This window comes from Colobus angolensis, unplaced genomic scaffold (genome assembly GCF_000951035.1).
Source record: "Colobus angolensis palliatus isolate OR3802 unplaced genomic scaffold, Cang.pa_1.0 Scaffold306, whole genome shotgun sequence".
Lineage (NCBI taxonomy): Eukaryota > Metazoa > Chordata > Mammalia > Primates > Cercopithecidae > Colobus > Colobus angolensis.
The window spans coordinates 2,908,119-2,919,900 of NW_012116333.1; positions in this window are offsets into that span (position 1 = coordinate 2,908,119).

Below are 11,782 nucleotides of genomic sequence, written 5' to 3' on the forward strand. Positions count from 1 at the left end.
AGAAGGTGGACGTTCCAGGGCCCTGAGGCAGGATGTCCTCTGGGAGCGCAGTGACTGCGGGTCACTGCCTGGGAAGTGCCTTCCTCACTTGGAAGCCTGAAGTCGGACAATAGGGAAATGGGGTCGGAAAGCGGCCCCAACCCACAATGTAACTTGTTTTTGTTGGTGTTAGTGGGTTTTTTTGTTTGTTTTTTGTTTTTGTTTTTGAGACGGAGTTTTGCTCTTGTCGCCCAGAATGGAGTACAATGGCGCGATCTTGGCTCACTGCAACCTCTGCCTCCCAGGTTCAAGCGATTCTCCTGCCTCAGCCTCTTGAGTAGCTGGGATTACAGGCGCCCGCCACCATGCCCAGCTAATTTTTGTATTTTTAGTAGAGACAGGGCTTCGCCATGTTAACCAAGCTGTCCTCAAACTCCACCTGCCTCGGCCTCCCGCAGTGCTGGGATTACAGGCGTGAGCCACCATGCCCAGCCTGTAACTTGTTTTTTTTAAAGAAGAAAGAATTTGGTGATTTCTTGGATAAAATATTAAGAATAGAAGGGCAGTTGATTGACATTAGTTTCAATGCTTGAAAGTAAAAGCAGATATATAGTGGTTCCCAACTTTTGAGACTGAGGTTCCCTTTGCAGTGTACTATTTTGGAGACGCTTCCTATATCAGAATTTGGACAGGAAAAAGATGGTCCACTCAATAGGGGAAGTTGAGAGTTATTATTTACAAAGACGTGGGCAAGGTTCAGGAAAACAACTGAGGGGATACAACTGGAGCTATTAAGGGCCGAATTGTGTCCCCTCCCCAAAACTCATGCTGAAGTCTTAACCCCCCACCCCCACCCCAGGACCTCAGAATGTGGCTGTATTTGAAGATAGGATCTTAAATGAGGGAATTTAGTTAAATGAGGTCCTAAGTTATTTAGCAAGTCGTCCAAACCCTTTTATTCTCCTGCCTCATCTAATTTTTCTGCATCATTTGTGTCCTTCACTCCCTGGGTGCCTATGCTCAGGATTTAGGGAACTACTTACTCTTCTCCCCGGAAGGATGTGCTGCAATTGGCTCCTATGGCCTAGTAAGCATACTGTTCACCTCTTCCCAGCTGTCTTCTCTCAGGCTGCCATAACAAATGCAATAGGCTGGGCAGCTTAAACAACAGGCATTTATTTCTCATAGTTCTAGAGACTGGGAAGTCCAAGATCAAATGCAGGCAGATTTAGCTCATTTAGGGAAAGCTCTCCTCATGGCTTGCAGATGGTTACCTTCTCACTGTGTCCTTACATGGGGGAGAGAGAGGGCTCTCTCCCTTCCCTTTCTTCTAAGGCATCAGCCCTATTGGATTAGGGACTTACCCTTATGATCTCATTTAACCAGATTTACTGCCTGAAGACCCTGTCTCCAAATAGTCACATTGAAGGTTAGGGATTCAACGTACGAATTTGGGGGGCACCCAGTTTAGCCTGTAGCACCAACTCTGCCTTTGTTGACTTCACATTAATAGCTTGAAATCAGCCATGGTAGGAGTATTTATACCACAGGAATAGACAAACTATAAACTGAAACTTTGAAGGAGGGGCAATTATTAATCTTTTCCCACATACCCCTACTTGTTATTCTGTCTCTTCTGTGATCTTACAAGCAGGTCCTTCTGCTTAGAATTCTCTTACCCATTGCAAACTCAGAAAAAGTTTCTCTTTTCTGAAGCTTTCCCCTACCCTCTGACAGCAACGGGCTCTTGCATCTCCTGTGTACTCCCAAACCAGTATTTCTAATATCATTATAGTAGTTATTGATTTGGATTTTAATCCATTTTCCCTACCATATTCTAGCCCTTACTCTAAGCTGGGCATTATTTTAAACACCCCACCCAAGGGGTTCTTCCTGCCCACTGCATAAAGAAAGACCATACCATTGTGGTAGAAAAGGAGCTTAATAGACACAAGGCCCACCATGCCAAGTGGGAGATGAAGTGCATACTCAGATCGTCTGATCCAAAGTCTGAAGCTCATAGGCTGGGAGTTTTTCAAACGCAGTTTGGAGGAAGGGGTGGGGGGAAGCCAGGTAACAGTTGCTTGCTGCTGATTAGTTGAGGCTGAGATGAAATCATAGGGGAAGTCAAAGCTGTCCTACAGGCTGAATCACTTCTGGGTGGGGCTGTTGGAGTGGGGTTGGCAGTCCAGGTGGAGCTATGGGTGTCAGACATGCAAAAAACCTGGAAAGATATCTCAAAAAGCTACAAATAGTGGTTGTATTAGTCCGCTCTCATGCTGCTAATAAAGACATACCCAAGACGGGGTGATTTTTAAAGGAAAGAGTTGTAATTGACTCACAGTTAAGCATGGCTGGGAAGGCCTCAGGAAACTTACAATCATGGTGGCAGGGGAAGCAAACATGTCCTACTTCACATGGTGGCAGCAAGGAGATGTGCAGAGTGAAGGAGGGGAAAGCCCCTTATAAAACCATCAGATATCATGAGAACTCACTCACTATTAGAACAGCATGGAGGTAACCACCCCCACGATTCAGTTACCTCCCACCAGGTTCCTCCCACAACACATAGGGGTTATGAGATTTGGTGGGGGACACAGCCAAACCATATCAGTGGTGTTATTTGCAGGAGTAATTGGGAAAGTTGAGCATCTTATAACCTCCAGAATAATGACTGACAATCGTTCATATCTGCGACTTAGCAGGACTCAAGCTCCTCTCCTCCCCCACAGCCTGATGTCTTCCCATTAGCTTTACAAAAACAGTTGAGTTTCAGGCAAGGTCTGTTATCATGTAAACTATAGCCTAAATGTTTCTCAAAGTTAGCTGGTCCCAGTAGCTTAGAAATAATTAAGGGAAAGGCAAGATGGGAGTTAGGGGTGAGGTATTAGCTCTTTCACTGTCATAATTTTCTAACTGATATAATTTTTGCAAAGGTGGTTTCATTGTCTTGAGTGCTTTACTAATGTTAACTTGTTTAACTGTGACCATATTCATCCTTGTGCCTTTATTTCACATTTAGTGTTCAGTGTAAGGAACTCTCCCACTGACTCTACAGAACAGAGTTTTGAGTTGACTCTCACTTTTCAAAACTTCTGGGTAATGGCAGTGCAACAAAACCAGTTTGGTTCTCTGATCCTCATAAACAGGGAAAAACTCATGAAAAAAAAATTAGATGTATTGGAAGCACAATAAATACTTTGTAAAAATTATACATCAAAAAGTAGTAAAAGCATATTATTTAGAATTGTGTTGGCAACCACTAGAAAAACATGTTAAATGTATGTTGAATAAATGAACAAGCAATCTTAAAAGCAATGAATGTATAAAAAGCATCCATTGTGAACTGTTACCAGAAGGGGTTCCTGATCCAGATGCCAAGAGACAGTTCTTAACCCTTGAGCAAGAAAGAATTTGGGGCAAGTCCATACAGTAAAGTGAAAGCAAGTTTATTAGGAGAGTAAAGGAATAAAGAATGGCTACTCCATAGGCAGAACAGCAACTTGGGCTGCTTGACTGAGAATACTTATAGTTATTTCTTGATTATATGCTAAACAAGGGGTAGATTATTCATGAGTTTTCTAGGAAAGGGGTGGGTAATTCCCAGAACTGAGGGTTCTTCCCGTTTTTTAAACCACATAGGGTAACTTCCTGACATTGCCATGGCATTTGTAAACTGTCATGTGCCGATAGGAGTGTCTCTTAGCATGCTAATGCATTATAATTAGCATAGAAGGAACAGTGAGGATGACCAGACATCACTTTCATTGCCATCTTGGTTTTGGTGGGTTTTGGCCAGCTTCTTTACTGCAAACTGTTTAATCAGCAAGGTCTTTGTCACCTGTATCTTGTGCCAACCTCCTATCTCATCCTGTGACTTAGAATGCCTGCCCTCTTGGGAATACAGCTCAGTAGGTCTCAGCCTTATTTCACCCAGCCCCAGTTCAAGATGGAGTTGCTCTGGTTCAAATGCCCCTGACATATTTCTCCCTTCCCTTTGACAAGGGAACCCCTAATCCAAAGGGTAGTAGAGGGACGAAGATCCATCTTCTGTAACTTCTTCAGGCTGAATAAGGGCTATGCTATTCCTACCTAACTATTGTGGTCTCTTGTATTCAGAGTAGAGAGGAGCACAGTCAGAAGGCATCACTATGGTGAGGGCCATTCATAACTCTTGAGGGCAAAAGGTGATATCTGGAAGATTAAAAAGTATTCAATTTAATAAAACATTGAGTAAGCTTATCCTGCACTCCCACACAGAGTACAACAGCAATATATTCCACAATGGTAAAGCACAATAAGTAAAACTATCCCAAGTAAACTAAATTAGAAGGCTTTCCATGAACTGGGCAGTGGTTGGAACTGGTCAAGCTGATATGAAGTTGCTGTACATGCTATATGTTCCAATACATGACTGGAATTAGAATATTGATCCAGATTTTTACATTACCCATTTCTGTTATTTTTTTTCTGAGCAGCAGCCAGAGATCACTGGTTAGTTGGCAGGAATAAGTAGGATTAGTCTAAATTGCAAGAAAAAAAAAAAACTTAAAAATAACTGATGAGACTAGAATCTAATAACAGGTGTACCATAGTTGGAACATAACTTTTTTCTCTCTTCAGGTTCCCACTTTCATTAAACACAAATCATGGTAAGACTGATTTGCTTCCAACTAAATAAATTTAGTTTTACACTTGGCCTGATTCTTTGTAAAAAGTGCAGCAAGAATAATTATTTTTCACATAGGGTTTTGTGTGTATGTGTGTTTTGTAATTGGATTTGATGGATCTTTGTTCTATAAGGAATTTTAAATAAGACTTTTTAAAAAACTGAGCCCAGCCATGGGTTGCTGCCATATAGGTTGGGTAAATTCCTCTCCTCCTGAGGTCCCAAGATATTGGGGCTCCTGGGCCTATGAGAAAGCTGTATTCGTTACTTATCACAGGCCAAGAACCCTGTACAAGAACTATGTAGATAAAGTATGAGGCCAGTTTTCCCAAGGGGCTTTTATTGTCTCTGTAAGTCAAGTTTGATTCCTTAAAGCAGTTTGTCTGTATTTGAAAGCATGCCATTCCAGTCAAAGGCTTGGTAAAATAACCAGTTCCTCCAATTGTGTCCTGTTGCAAAAGAAAGCAGATTCTTATTGCACTTATGCAAATAACCATATTGCCATAAGAATACTCACAAATAGTTTCCAAATTCTGGAGAAATCGGGTAGAGAGAAATATGCTTCAAATTTTGTTTATAGGCATACTCAGCTGCTACAAGTTGTAAATAAAAGTTCTCTTGACTGTGAAAAACAAAACAAAGGATCAGCGACACTTTGAGAAAAAAAGGCAAAAAGATTACTTCAGGCTTCTATTAGTTTACTCCATGCAATTGACTCCTGCTCTGCTTGATAGTCATGAATATTTCAGCTCTCCATGAGAGTCCTGAATGTTTTTTCCTCTATTCTGATGTCACAATCTCCTAAGTTATCAGAAACCTGCATTTAAGAGCACCTGTCAAAGTCCTGTAGTTGATTATAAATCACCTTTTGAAGAGAATCAATACAAGATAACACCTATCTGTGGATGACAAAAAGTCTTAGGACAGCCACTATTAAAGTCGTAATTGACTAGGAATTTTGGTTACTTCTGTGCATACAAAGACTTTTCATAATTATAATTATTAACAATATACACTAATTATTAACAATATACTCCTATATTATTAACAATATAGGAGTTTCTTGGCTGGGCACAGTGGCTCATGCCTGTAATCCCAACACTTTGGGAGGCCGAGGCAGGTGGATCACAAGGTCAGGAGATCAAGACCATCCTGGCTAACACAATGAAACCCCCATCTCTACTAAAAATACAAAAAAAAAAAACAAATTAGCCAGGCATGGTGGTGGGTGCCTGTAGTCCCAGCTACTCGGGAAGCTAAGGCAGGAGAATGGCATGAACCCAGGAAGTGGAGGTTGCAGTGAGCCGAAATCACACCACTATACTCCAGCTTGGGTGACAGAGCAAGACTCTGTCAAAAAAAAAAAAAAAAGAAAGAAAAAAGAATTATAGGAGCTTCTCATAATTTTGGAACAGATACAAATAAATATTTATAAAAATACAGCCCGAAGAAAGCCAAATACCATTTCATATTTGACAGTGCTTTCTGTGTGATTTTTATACCAAATAAGCCAAATTTCACCATGGCATTAGTGCATTATTGATGTTAAACCAAATTCTTAATAAAACCTTAAAGACGAATCTATCCAATTTTAATGTCTGACCATAAGGTAAGATTCTCATAAATCTTTTATAACCCTTTACAAATATTTGTTAAAGAGTAGATAAGTGCTCTAAGAAAAACCCGTTGTGTTTTTATTCCAATGTTCAATTTATGAAAAAAAATAATACTCCTTCAACTTTAGCCAGTATGTTCACACACAGAATTTCTTTTACAATATGCATTTTTCACAAACCTTCCACCACTTGCGTAAACCTTCAACTTTATCCTATCTAACTTAAACCAATCCTTTAACCCTCTGAACTAAGTCAAAAGAAAAAGTCCACATTCCCGTGCCTTCTTATAATATTTTACCAAAAATACATTTCACTTTCCTTACATACCTTGCTTGTAAAACTGTTTCCCTAGTAGTCCTTTTTTTTTTCTTTTCTTTTTGAGGCAAGGACTGGTTCTATTACCCAGGCTGGAGTTCAGCGACACAATTTCAGCTTAATGCAACCTCCCTCCACCTCCTGGGTTCAAGCTGTGCTCCCAGCTCAGCATCCCAAGTAGCTGGGGCTACAGACATCACCACTGTGCCCAGTACTTTTTGTACTTTTTATAAAGACAGGGTTTAGCCATGTTGCCCAGGCTAATCTGGAACTCATGAGCTCAAGCGATCTTTCCACCTCAGCTTCTCAAAGTGCTGGGATTACAGGCATAAACCACCATGCCTGGTATATTTCTGGTAGTCTTAATTACGTGTTACAATGTTAACTCTTAGCAACTTTTACTTTTGGTGAAAAACCTGGTAAGTAAGTGATTCTAATTATGTACCAGCTTTGGAGCTTAAGACACCAGACAAAATTGTAGATAAGGTCTGACTCTTTCTAACATAACCAGGAGGCATGGCTAACTCCACATGCCCTCAGGCCTTACTTAGAATCTAATGGCTCCAAAGCAGGTACTAGAATAATTTTTAAAAGTAAAAGAAGCAGTTGACCTTAAAGCATTCAGCAACCAGTGTAATTTAGATGAAATGTCTTAATTTTACCAATAATCTGTAAAACTGTCTTTATTTCCCAAAGATTAAACCAAATAATCAAATAATCGTTGGGAAATAAAGATTGCTTGATGGCTTGATTGATTTAAGCTCTTATTATTTTTAAGCCAATTAATCAAAGCTCTTTCATTTATACACATCACACATACAACACATTTAAATAGACAGACGGATCTAGTAGTTGTAAGATTTTTCAGTTGCCAGCTTTTAAGTTTCTCTTTAAAGTATGCAATTTCTAGGGCCTCATAAGCAGGCACAGCTCGAAAGTGAAACAGATTCCCCAAAATTGAGGGCCCCATTTTTATAGCAGATCCTGGATCCCAAAAAGAGGAAATCAGCCCACTTCCCGTGAGAGTCTTATCTCTGAGTGGTGAGTGGGGATATTTCCATACCTTCCAGGAGTCCAAGAGCATGCTTCTCTGATCCAAACGTGCAAAGAGTTGAGTATCCCCCCCATAACTGTCATTAGCCATCCCTAAAAGTACATTTCCTCCCTAGTTATTGTACACTAAATTTCTCTCATAGTGTAAATTTCTCATACCCCTAACAGTCAAAAACATCAGATAATGCAATGCAAAAGAGAACAGGTCTTAGATTTTGAGAGGGATCTATCCACTTTCAGTTCCTGGGGTTTTATGAGGAAAACAGAGATTTTTCCCAAAATGAGGTCTGTGGCACCTCCTCTGTTTTTCCCAAGGAGTCCCATGCTGCTAGAAATTCCTAGGTCCTCTCATGTGTGCATCAAGAGTGGCAAGAAGACAATGGAGAAAAACAGCTCATTAAACTGAGAAGAAAAAAAAAGCTTTTTTTCCAGAAAAACATATTCCAAGAAGAGACGAAACAAAAGGCCTTTTAAATATATGTAGAGCTTGGCTATCCACTTTTAATTAAGCTAACGTTTAACCATAGCACTCTTTTTAAAATGTCCTTTTAAATTTCTTGTTACTGATCTCACCCAGGCCAAATGGCCAATATTTCTGGCTTTTGAATTTTACCAACAGTAACCTCACAGGCAAAACCAGTAAGCCTTAACTAAGGTTATAAGTTAACCACAAGTCAACAGGTTTTTTTCAAAGAGATGGTTAGCAGTTTTTACAAAATCTAAAATCTCCAAAGGTAGCTCAAAGAAAGGAAAATTCAAGAAGGAAGTCAGAAGTTGTTCATGGAGGGGCAGAGAATCAACAAATGGCAACATTCACATAGATATGAACCAAAAAGTACTCATTCCCTGGGCCAGGAATTGAACCCTGAACCCGGACCCCCACTGTGAAAAGACAAAGCCTTAGCCACTAAGCTACAACACTGGGCAGTTTCCATTACTCTTCCCAGAAGGAGCCTGGAAGCAGCCAATTTTTAGCTTGCAAAAACTTTTAACTGCTCAAGACAGTTTTTAGGGCTATGATGTGAATTCCAAAATTCCTATTCTCTCGATGGTGGAAAAAGAGAAACTACTGCCCCACGGTTACAAGATCAAGTTCCCAAGAATGTAGAACAAGATAAGAGGGAAACCTCATCCAGTTTCATTGTTTCAGGGACCTGCAGCAAAGCTTGTTACTGACCAGTTTGCTGGAGTGTCTTGAACAGTGGTTTCATGGGATCCTAAGCCCATGTTCTCTCCTAAGGTACTCTTCTTTATGACAGAATGATACAGAAAGACAAATTTATAGCACAAAAGAGATCAGATTCACTACAGCTTAAGACTAGCCTCAGAAATCCTTTTTCTCATCAAGTAAAATTGCAAGAGATAATGCAAGAGATGGTGATTTTTACCATTCCTACAACCAGTGTGCGCAGAGAGAGAGGAAAGGGAAGGGAGAAAAGCATTGCCTGCAGTAGAGTAGGGAAGGCGAAGAACTCATGGAGAAAGATCCACAGAGAAAGACCCACCCATTGCAGTGACACTGAACGAGAAGTTCAGATGGCCGCCTGTCAGTCACAAGCGGATCTTTTCCAGCATGCCCATCAGCTCTCAGTTGTCCCCCTTTGGGGAGGAAAAAGCTCCCGATGTCCCATGGTCCTGTACATGCTTAATTCTGTCACCCACAGCCATCAGCAAAGAGTGCAAGACAGATTAATCCAGAGAGAATAATAGTTAATATCCTGCAGTACCAAATCCATTTTTAACCAAGAAGGACTTTACTGATAGAGGTCTCTAACCCCCTAAATCTTAGGAAGGACTCTAACCTTCCTAAGTTGGGCTTCAAACCCAAGTTCAGTCAAGCATCCTTGCCTTTTCTTAAAAGAGGCCTTTAACCCAATCTCATCCTTTACCTGAGTAAAATGTACCCCACCATGTACCCAAAGTTAGCCAATTGGTGCTGCAGTCTATTTCCCTTGGGTCAGGGTCTCCTCAGTATAGTCCCTTTGTGGTTCACCAGGAAGATGTTGCCAGAAAGGGATGTCGATCCAGACCTCAAGAGAGGGTTCCTGGATCTTGTGCAAGAAAATATTTGAGGCAAATCCACAGAGTAAAGTATAAGCAAGTTTATTTAAAAAGTAAAGGAATAAAGAATGGTTACTCCATAGGCAGTGCAGCCCCAGGGGTTTCCCATTTTTATGGTTATTTCTTGATGATATGCTTAAAAAGGAGTGGATTATTCATGAGTTTTCTGGGAAAGGGGTGGGCAGTTCTCAGAACTGAGGGTTCCTCCCCTTTTTAGACCATATAGGGTAACTTCCTGATGTTGCCATGGCATTTATAAACTGTCATAGTGCTTGTGGGAGTGTCTTTTAGCATGCTGATGCATTATAATTAGTATATAATGAACAATGAGGATGACCAGAGGTCACTTCACTGCCATCTTGGTTTTAGTGGGTTTTGGCTGGCTTCTTTACTGCATCCTTTTATCACCAAGGTCTTTGTGACCTGTGTCTTGTGCCGACCTCCTGTTTCATCCTGTAATTACAAATGCCTAACCTCCTAGGAATGCAGCCCAGTAGGTCTCAGCCTTATTTTACCCAGACCCTATACAAGATGGAGTTGCTCTGGTTTAAACACCTCTGACATAACCACTCAACGGATTCACCTTGCCTGCTGCCTATTATAAAGAGTCAATTTATGAAGACAGAGGAGCTGCAATAGAGAAAGGGTAATTCATGCAAAGCTGGCTGTGCAGGAGACTGGAATTTTATTATTACTCAAATCAGTCTCTGTAAGAATTCGGAGATCAGAGTTTTGTTTTGTTTTGTTCTGCTTTGCTTTGTTTTGTTTGTTTTTTTGAGACACAGTCTCTCTCTGTTGCCCAGGCTGGAGTGCGGTGTTGTGATTTCAGTTCACTGCAGCCTCCGTCTCCCAGGTTCAAGCAATTCTAGTGCCTCAGCCTCCTAAGTAGCTGGGATTACAGGTGAGCACCACCAAGCCTAGCTAATTTTTGCATCTTCAGGAGAGACAGCGTTCCACCACATTGGCCAGGCTGGTCTTGAACTCCTGGGCTCCAGTGATCTGCCCACCTGGTCCTCCCAAAGTGCTGGGATTACAGGCATGAGCTACTGTGCCTGGTTGGGGATGGGAGTTTTTAAGGATAATTTGGTGGGTAGGGGCCCATGAGTCATGAGTTCTGATTGGGCAGGTCAGACATGAAATCACAGTGAGTCTAAGCTGTCCTTTTGTGCTGAGTCAGTTCCTGAGTGTGGGCCACAAGACCAGATTAGCCAGTTTATTAATCTGGGTGGTTCCAGCTTATTCATTGAGTACAGCAAAATATCTCAAGAACTGATCTCAGGTTTTACAATAGTGATGTTATCCCCAGGAGCAATTTGGGGAGGTTTAGAATCTTGCAGCCTCTAGCTGGATGACTCCTAAACCATAATTTCTAATCTTGCAGCTAAATTGTTAGTCCTGCAAAGGCACTCTAGTCTGCAGGCAGAAAGGGGGTTTGTTTTGGGAAAGGGCTATTATCATCTTTGTTTCAAAGCCAAACCATAAACTAAGTTTCTCCCAAAATTAGTTTAGCCTACGCCCAGGAATGAACAAGGACTTCTTGGAGGTTAGAAGCAAGATGAAATCAATTAGGTCAGATCTCTTTCTCATAGTAATTGTCTCAGTTACAATTTTTGCAGAGGCAGTTTCTATTGCAATACATGGAGCTCCATAGAGACTAAGCCAGGACAAGTGAGAGCCAGATGGGCACTGGGAGGAAAAATAACTAAACACGGACAAAGGAGACTCTAAGAAGTTGAGCAGCAAAATGGTATCATATGCATTCTTTGTGCAAGCTTGCCTGGAGGAGCAGAAGAAGCACCCAGATGCTTCAGTCAGATTCTCAGAGTTTACTAAGAAGTGATCAGAGATGCAGAAGTCCATATCTGCTAAAAGGGAAAGGAAAAATCTGAAGACATGCAAAAGGCAGATAAGGCCTATTATAAAAAAGAAATGAAGGCCAGGCGTGGTGGCTTACACCTGTAATCCCAGCATGTTGGGAGGCCAAGGCAGGTGGATCATGAGCTCAGGAGTTCAAGATCAGCCTGGCCAAGATGGTGAAACCCTGTCTCTACTAAAAATACAAAAAATTAGCCAGGCACAGTGGCAGGCG